The sequence below is a fragment of the Triturus cristatus genome, chromosome 7, assembly GCF_964204655.1.
Source record: "Triturus cristatus chromosome 7, aTriCri1.1, whole genome shotgun sequence".
Lineage (NCBI taxonomy): Eukaryota > Metazoa > Chordata > Amphibia > Caudata > Salamandridae > Triturus > Triturus cristatus.
In genome coordinates this window covers 1,784,621,056-1,784,630,599 of record NC_140590.1, presented here as the reverse complement: position 1 = coordinate 1,784,630,599, position 9,544 = coordinate 1,784,621,056, and positions in this window count along the sequence as shown.

The following is a 9,544-nucleotide window of genomic DNA, read 5'->3' as shown; positions in this document are numbered from 1 at the left end:
AGTGGATAGGAGTTTGAAGCAGTCCATGTGCAAAAGCCTGGCTCACTGGATGAGTAATTGGGTACTGACTGAATGATTAGAGTACTGCAAGGAGATTGCCAGGGTGATTTTATAAGTGGTTGCCTTTTGGCGCAGTGAATGGATAATTACATGGTGCTGAATGGGTCACTTAAGGAGTGCAAGGGGTGTGACAGGGAGTTTGGTGGAAGTGTATGTATACTGACTGGGGAATTGAAGGTGTGAAAGACAAGTGTGTAGGTGGTTAGAAGACTGCATGCATAGTGGATAGGCGTTTGAAGCCGTCCATGTGCTAAGGCCTGGCTCAGTGCATGAGTACTTGGGTACTGACTGAAAGATTAGAGAACTTCAAGGAGAGTGCCTGGGAGAATTTATAAGATGTTTGGTCTTTTGGCGCAGTGAATGGATTATTACATGGTGCTGAATGGGTCACTAGAGGAGTGCAAGGGGAGTGACACGGTTTTTGCTGGAGTGTATGTATACTGACTGGGGAATTGAAGGTGTGAAAGACAAGTGTGTAGGTGGTTAGAGGACTGCATGCATAGTGGATAGGCGTTTGAAGCAGTCCATGTGCTAAGGCCTGGGTCACTGGATGAGTACTTGGGTAATGACTGAATTATTAGAGTACTGCAAGGAGAGGGCCTGGGTGAATTTAGAAGTGTTTGGGTTTTGGCGCAGTGAATGGATTAGTACATGGTGCTGAATGGGTCACTTGAGGAGTGCAAGGGGAGTGACAGAGTGTTTGCTGGAAGTGTATGAATACTGACTGGGGAACTGACGGTTTGAAAGAAAAGGGTGTAGGTGGTTAGAAGACTGCATGCATAGTGGATAGGAGTTTGAAGCAGTCTATGTTCTAAGGCCTGGGTCACTGCATGAGTACTTGGGTACTGACTGAATGATTAGAGTACTGCAAGGAGAGTGACTGGGTGAATTTATAAGTGGTTGGCTTTTAGCACAGTGAATGGATTAGTACATGGTGCTGAATGGGTCACTGGAGGAGTGCAAGGGGAGTGACAGGGTGTTTGCTAGAAGTGTATGTATACTGACTAAGGAATTGAAGTTGTGAAACACAAGTGTGTAGGTGGTTAGAGGACTGCATGCATAGTGGATATGGGTTTGAATCAGTCCATGTGCTAAGGCCTGGCTGACTGCATGAGTACTTGAGTACTGACTGAATGATTAGAGTACTGCAAAGAGAGTGCCTGGGAGAATTTATAAGTGGTTGGGTTTTGGTGTAGTGAATGTATTAGCACAGGGTGCTGAATGGGTCACTAGAGGAGTGCAAGGGAAGTGACAGGGTGTTTGCTGGAAGTGTATATATACTGACTGAGGAATTGAAGGTGTGAAAAACAAGTGTGTAGGTGGTTAGAGGAATGCATGCGCAGTGGATAGGGGTTTGAAGCAGTCCATGTGCTAAGTCCTGGATCAGTGCATGAGTACTTGGGTACTGACTGAATAATTAGAGTACTGCAAGGAGATTGCCAGGGTGATTTTGTAAGTGGTTGCCTTTTGGCGCAGTGAATAGATTAGTATATGGTGCTGAATGGGTCGCTGGAGGAGTGCAAGGGGAGTGACACGGTTTTTGCTGGTGTGTATGTATACTGACTGGAGAATTGAAGGTGTGAAAGACAAGTGTGTAGGTGGTTAGAGAAATGCATGCATTGTCTTTAGGCGTTTGAAGCAGTCCATGTGCTAAGCCCTGGCTCACTGGATGAGTACTTGGGTTCTGACTGAATGATTAGAGTACTGCAAGGAGAGTGCCTTGTTGAATTTATAAGTGGTTAGCTTTTGGAGCAGTGAATGGATAAGTACATGGTGCTGAATGGGTCACTTAAGGAGTGCAAGGGGTCTGACAGGGTGTTTGGTGGAAGTGTATGTATACTGACTGGGGAATTGAAGGTGTGAAAGACAAGTGTGTAGGTGGTTAGAAGACTGCATGCATAGTGGATAGGCGTTTGAAGCCGTCCATGTGCTAAGGCCTGGCTCAGTGCATGAGTACTTGGGTACTGACTGAAAGATTAGAGAACTTCAAGGAGAGTGCCTGGGAGAATTTATAAGATGTTTGGTCTTTTGGCGCAGTGAATGGATTATTATATGGTGCTGAATGGGTCACTAGAGGAGTGCAAGGGGAGTGACACGGTTTTTGCTGGAGTGTATGTATACTGACTGGGGAATTGAAGGTGTGAAAGACAAGTGTGTAGGTGGTTAGAGGACTGCATGCATAGTGGATAGGCGTTTGAAGTAGTCCATGTGCAAAAGCCTGGCTCACTGGATGAGTACTTGGGTACTGACTGAATGATTAGAGTACTGCAAGGAGAGTGCCTGGGTGAATTTATAAGTGCTTGGTTTTTTGTGCAGTGAATGGATTAGTACATGATGCTGAATGGGTGACTAGAGGAGTGCAAGGGGAGTGACTGGGTGTTTGAAGGAAGTGTACGAATACTGACTGGGGAATTGAAGGTATGAAACGCAAGTGTGTAGGTGGTTAGAGGACTGCATGCATAGTGGATAGGGGTTTGAACAGTCCATGTGTTAAGGCATTGCTCAGTGCATGAGTTCTTGGGTACTGACTTAATGATTAGAGTACTGCAAGAAGAGTGCCTAGGTGAATTTATAAGTATTTGGCTTTTGGTGCAGTGAATGTATTAGTACAAGGTGCTAAATGGGTCACTTGAGGTGTGCAAGGGGTGTGACAGGGTGTTTGCTGGAAATATGTGTGTACTGACTGGGGAATTGAAGGTGTGAAAGACAAGTGTGTAGGTGGTTAGAGGACTGCATGCATAGTGGTTAGTGGTTTGAAGCCGTCCATGTGCTAAGGCCTGGCTCGCTGCTTTAGTACCTGGGTACTGACTGAATGATTAGAGTACTACATGGTCAGTGCCTGGGTGAATTTATAAGAGGTTTGGTTTTGGCACAGTGAATGGATTAGTACATGGTGCTGAAAGGGTCACTACAGTAGTGCAAGGGGAGTGACAGGGTGTTTCCTGGAAGTGTATGAATACTGACTGGGAAATTGAAGGTGTGAAAGAAAAGTGTGTAGGTGGTTAGAAGACTGCATGCATACTGAATAGGGGTTTGAAACAGTCCAAGTGCTAAGGCCTGAGTCACTGGATGAGTACCTGGGTACTGACTGAATGATTAGAGGACTGCAAGGAGACTGCCTGGGTGAATTTATAAGTGGTTGGCTTTCGTCGCAGTGAATGGATTAGTACATGGAGCTGAATGGGTCACTGGAGAAGTGCAAGGGGAGTGACACGGTTTATGCTGGAGTGTATGTATACTGACTAGGGAATTAAAGGTGTGAAAGATAAGTATGTAGGTGGTTAGAGGACTACATGCATAGTGGATAAGCGTTTGAAGCAGTCCAAGTGCTAAGCACTGGCTCACTGGATAAGTACTTGGGTACTGACTGAATGATAAGACAACATCAAGGGGAGGGCCTGGGTGAATTTATAAGTGTTTGGGTTTTGGTGCAGTGAATGGATTAGTACATGATGCTGAATGCGTCACTAGAGAAGTGCAAGGAGAGTGACAGGGTGTTTGCTGGAAGTGTATGAATACTGACTTGGGGAATTGAAGGTGTGAAAGACAAGTGTGTAGGTGGTTAGAAAAATGTATGCATAGTGGATAGGCGTTTGAAGCAGTCGATGTGCTAAGGCCTGGCTCCGTGCATGAGTAAATGTGTACTGACTGAATGATTAGAGTACTGCAAGGATAGTGCCTGGGTGAATTTATAAGAGGTTGGGTTTTGGTGCAGTGAATGGATTAGTACATGGTGCTGAATGGGTCACTACAGGAGTGCAAGGGGAGTGACAGGGTGTTTGCTAGAAGTGTATGGATACTGAATGGAGAATTGAAAGTGTGAAAGACAAGCGTGTAGGTTGTTAGAAGACTGCATGCATAGTGGATAGGCGTTTGAAGCAGTCCATGTGCTAAGGCCTGGGTCACTGGATGAGTACTTGGGTACTGACTGAATTATTAGAGTACTGCAAGGAGAGGGCCTGGGTGAATTTAGAAGTGTTTGGGTTTTGGCGCAGTGAATGGATTAGTACATGGTGCTGAATGGGTCACTAGAGGAGTGCAAGGGGAGTGACAGAGTGTTTGCTGGAAGTGTATGAATACTGACTGGGGAACTGACGGTGTGAAAGAAAAGGGTGTAGGTGGTTAGAAGACTGCATGCATAGTGGATAGGAGTTTGAAGCAGGCTATGTTCTAAGGCCTGGGTCACTGCATGAGTACTTGGGTACTGACTGAATGATTAGAGTACTGCAAGGAGAGTGCATGGGTGAATTTATAAGTGGTTGGCTTTTAGCACAGTGAATGGATTAGTACATGGTGCTGAATGGGTCACTGGAGGAGTGCAAGGGGAGTGACAGGGTGTTTGCTGGAAGTGTATGTATACTGACTGAGGAATTGAAGTTGTGAAAGACAAGTGTGTAGGTGGTTAGAGGACTGCATGCATAGTGGATAGGGGTTTGAATCAGTCCATGTGCTAAGGCCTGGCTGACTGCATGAGTACTTGGGTACTGACTGAATGATTAGAGTACTGCAAAGAGAGTGCCTGGGAGAATTTATAAGTGGTTGGGTTTTGGCGCAGTGAATGGATTAGCACAGAGTGCTGAATGGGTCACCAGAGGAGCGCAAGGGAAGTGACAGGGTGTTTGCTGGAAGTGTATATAAACTGACTGAGGAATTGAATGTGTGAAAGACAAGTGTGTAGGTGGTTAGAGGACTGCATGCATAGTGGATAGGGTTTTGAAGCAGTCCATGTGCTAAGGCCTGGCTCAGTGCATGAGTACTTGGGTACTGACTGAATGATTAGAGTACTGCAAGGAGATTGCCAGGGTGAATTTATAAGTGGTTGTCTTTTGGCGCAGTGAATAGATTAGTATATGGTGCTGAATGGGTCGCTGGAGGAGTGCAAGGGGAGTGACACGGTTTTTGCTGGAGTGTATGTATACTGACTGGGGAATTGAAGGTGTGAACGACAAGTGTGTAGGTGGTTAGAGAACTGCATGCATAGTCTTTAGGCGTTTGAAGCAGTCCATGTGCTAAGCCCTGGCTCACTGGATGAGTACTTGGGTACTGACTGAATGATTAGAGTACTGCACGGAGAGTGCCTTGGTGAATTTATAAGTGGTCAGCTTTAGAAGCAGTGAATGGATAAGTACATGGTGTTGAATTTGTCACTGGAGGTGTGCAAGGGGAGTGACACGGTGTTTGCTGGACTGTATGTATACTGACTGGGGAATTGAAGGTGTGAAAGACAAGTGTGTAGGTGGTGAGAGGGCTGCATGCATAGTGGATTGGGGTTTGATGCTGTCATTGTGCTAAGGCCTGGCTCCGTGCATGAGTAAATGTGTACTGACTGAATGATTAGAGTACTGCAAGGATAGTGCCTGGGTGAATTTATAAGAGGTTGGGTTTTGGTGCAGTGAATGGATTAGTACATGGTGCTGAATGGGTCACTACAAGAGTGCAAGGGGAGTGACAGGGTGTTTGCTAGAAGTGTATGGATACTGAATGGAGAATTGAAAGTGTGAAAGACAAGCGTGTAGGTTGTTAGAAGACTGCATGCATAGTGGATAGGCGTTTGAAGCAGTCCATGTGCTAAGGCCTGGGTCACTGGATGAGTACTTGGGTACTGACTGAATTATTAGAGTACTGCAAGGAGAGGGCCTGGGTGAATTTAGAAGTGTTTGGGTTTTGGCGCAGTGAATGGATTAGTACATGGTGCTGAATGGGTCACTAGAGGAGTGCTAGGGGAGTGACAGAGTGTTTGCTGGAAGTGTATGAATACTGACTGGGGAACTGACGGTGTGAAAGAAAAGGGTGTAGGTGGTTAGAAGACTGCATGCATAGTGGATAGGAGTTTGAAGCAGTCTATGTTCTAAGGCCTGGGTCACTGCATGAGTACTTGGGTACTGACTGAATGATTAGAGTACTGCAAGGAGAGTGCATGGGTGAATTTATAAGTGGTTGGCTTTTAGCACAGTGAATGGATTAGTACATGGTGCTGAATGGGTCACTGGAGGAGTGCAAGGGGAGTGACAGGGTGTTTGCTGGAAGTGTATGTATACTGACTGAGGAATTGAAGTTGTGAAAGACAAGTGTGTAGGTGGTTAGAGGACTGCATGCATAGTGGATAGGGGTTTGAATCAGTCCATGTGCTAAGGCCTGGCTGACTGCATGAGTACTTGGGTACTGACTGAATGATTAGAGTACTGCAAAGAGAGTGCCTGGGAGAATTTATAAGTGGTTGGGTTTTGGCGCAGTGAATGGATTAGCACAGGGTGCTGAATGGATCACCAGAGGAGCGCAAGGGAAGTGACAGGGTGTTTGCTGGAAGTGTATATAAACTGACTGAGGAATTGAATGTGTGAAAGACAAGTGTGTAGGTGGTTAGAGGACTGCATGCATAGTGGATAGGGTTTTGAAGCAGTCCATGTGCTAAGGCCTGGCTCAGTGCATGAGTACTTGGGTACTGACTGAATGATTAGAGTACTGCAAGGAGATTGCCAGGGTGAATTTATAAGTGGTTGTCTTTTGGCGCAGTGAATAGATTAGTATATGGTGCTGAATGGGTCGCTGGAGGAGTGCAAGGGGAGTGACACGGTTTTTGCTGGAGTGTATGTATACTGACTGGGGAATTGAAGGTGTGAACGACAAGTGTGTAGGTGGTTAGAGAACTGCATGCATAGTCTTTAGGCGTTTGAAGCAGTCCATGTGCTAAGCCCTGGCTCACTGGATGAGTACTTGGGTACTGACTGAATGATTAGAGTACTGCACGGAGAGTGCCTTGGTGAATTTATAAGTGGTCAGCTTTAGAAGCAGTGAATGGATAAGTACATGGTGTTGAATTTGTCACTGGAGGTGTGCAAGGGGAGTGACAAGGTGTTTGCTGGACTGTATGTATACTGACTGGGGAATTGAAGGTGTGAAAGACAAGTGTGTAGGTGGTGAGAGGGCTGCATGCATAGTGGATTGGGGTTTGATGCTGTCATTGTGATGAGGCCTGCCTCACTACATGAGTACTTGGGTACTGACTGAATGATTAGAGTACTGCAAGGAGAGTGCCTGGGTGAATTTATTAGTGTTTGGGTTTTGGCGCAGTGAATGGATTAGTACATGGTGCTGAATGGGTCACTAGAGGAGTGCAAGGGGAGTGACAGAGTGTTTGCTGGAAATGTATGAATACTGACTGGGGAACTGACGGTGTGAGAGAAAAGGGTGTAGGTGGTTAGAAGACTGCATGCATAGTGGATAGGAGTTTGAAGCAGTCTATGTTCTAAGGCATGGGTCACTGTATGAGTACTTGGGTACTGGCTGAATGATTAGAGTACTGCAAGGAGAGTGCCTGGGTGAATTTATAAGTGGTTGGCTTTTAGCACAGTGAATGGATTAGTACATGGTGCTGAATGGGTCACTGGAGGAGTGCAAGGGGAGTGACAGGGTGTTTGCTGGAAGTGTATGTATACTGACTGTGGAATTGAAGTTGTGAAAGACAAGTGTGTAGGTGGTTAGAGGACTGCATGCATAGTGGATAGGGGTTTGAATCTGTCCATGTGCTAAGGCCTGGCTGACTGCATGAGTACTTGGGTACTGACTGAATGATTAGAGTACTGCAAAGAGAGTGCCTGGGAGAATTTATAAGTGGTTGGGTTTTGGCACAGTGAATGGATTAGCACTGGGTGCTGAATGGGTCACTAGAGGAGTGCAAGGGAATTGACAGGGTGTTTGCTGGAAGTGTATATAAACTGACTGAGGAATTGAAGGTGTGAAAGACAAGTGTGTAGGTGGTTAGAGGACTGCATGCATAGTGGATAGGGGTTTGAAGCAGTCCATGTGCTAAGGCCTGGCTCAGTACATGAGTACTTGGGTACTGACTGAATGATTAGAGTGCTAGAAGAAGAGCGCCTAGGTGAATTTATAAGTATTTGGCTTTTGGTGCAGTGAATGGATTAACACAAGGTGTTGAATGGGTCACTTAAGGAGTGCAAGGGGTGTGACAGGGTGTTTGGTGGAAGTGTATGTATACTGACTGGGGAATTGAAGGTGTGGAAGACAAGTGTGTAGGTGGTTAGAAGACTGCATGCATAGTGGATAGGAGTTTGAAGCCGTCCATGTGCTAAGGCCTGGCTCAGTGCATGAGTACTTGGGTACTGACTGAATGATTAGAGAACTTCAAGGAGAGTGCCTGGGAGAATTTATAAGATGTTTGGTCTTTTGACGCAGTGAATGGATTATTACATGGTGCTGAATGGGTCACTAGAGGAGTGCAAGGGGAGTGACACGGTTTTTGCTGGAGTGTATGTATACTGACTGCAGAATTGAAGGTGTGAAAGACAAGTGTGTAGGTGGTTAGAGGACTGCATGCATAGTCTTTAGGCGTTTGAAGCAGTCCATGTGCTAAGCCCTGGCTCACTGGATGAGTACTTGGGTACTGACTGAATGATTAGAGTACTGCAAGGGGAGTGCCTTGATGAATTTATAAGTGGTTAGCTTTTGGAGCAGTGAATGGATAAGTGCATGGTGTTGAATTTGTCACCGGAGGTGTGCAAGGGGAGTGACACGGTGTTTGCTGGACTGTATGTATACTGACTGGGGAATTGAAGGTGTGAAAGACAAGTGTGTAGGTGGTTAGAGGGCTGCATGCATATTTGCTAGGGGTTTGAAGCAGTCCATGTGCTGAGGCCTGGCTCACTACATGAGTACTTGGGTACTGGCTGAATGATAAGAGTACTGCAAGGAGAGTGCCTGGGTGAATTTATAAGTGGTTGGGATTTGGCGCAGTGAATGGATTAGTACATGGTGCTGAATGGGTCACTAGAGGAGTGCAAGAGGAGTGACAGGGTGTTTCCTGGATGGGTATGGATGCTAACTGGGGATTTGAAGGTGTGAAAGATAAGTGTGTAGGTGGTTAGAGGACTGCATGCATAGTGGATAGGCGTTTGAAGCAGTCTATGTGCAAAAGCCTGGCTCACTGGATGAGTACTTGGGCACTGACTGAATGATTAGAGTACTGCAAGGAGAGTGCCTGGGTGAATTTATAAGTGCTTGGTTTTTTGCGCAGTGAATGCATTAGTACATGATGCTGAATGGGTCACTAGAGGAGTGCAAGGGGAGTGACTGGGTGTTTGAAGGAAGTGTACGAATACTGACTGGGGAATTGAAGGTATGAAACACAAGTGTGTAGGTGGTTAGAGGACTGTATGCATAGAGGATAGGGGTTTGAACAGTCCATGTGCTAAGTAGGGCTGGGCGGACTCTGCGTAGCGCCACTACGCAGAATTTTGAAAAGAATTGTGGAAAACGAGAGCACATCCTGAGTAGGGCTGGGCGGACCTTGCCTAGCGCAACTACGCACTATTCTGAAAAAAATTGTGGAAAACGAGCGCACAACCTGATGGACCGTGTGCCCGGGACTGGGGTCCCTCGTGCTTGGGCAGGCTCCCCGATCTCCCCGGGCTGGCTGCGTTGAGAAGCAGAGATCGGCCCCGGGCCTCCTGAGTTTCGGTCAGGGCCT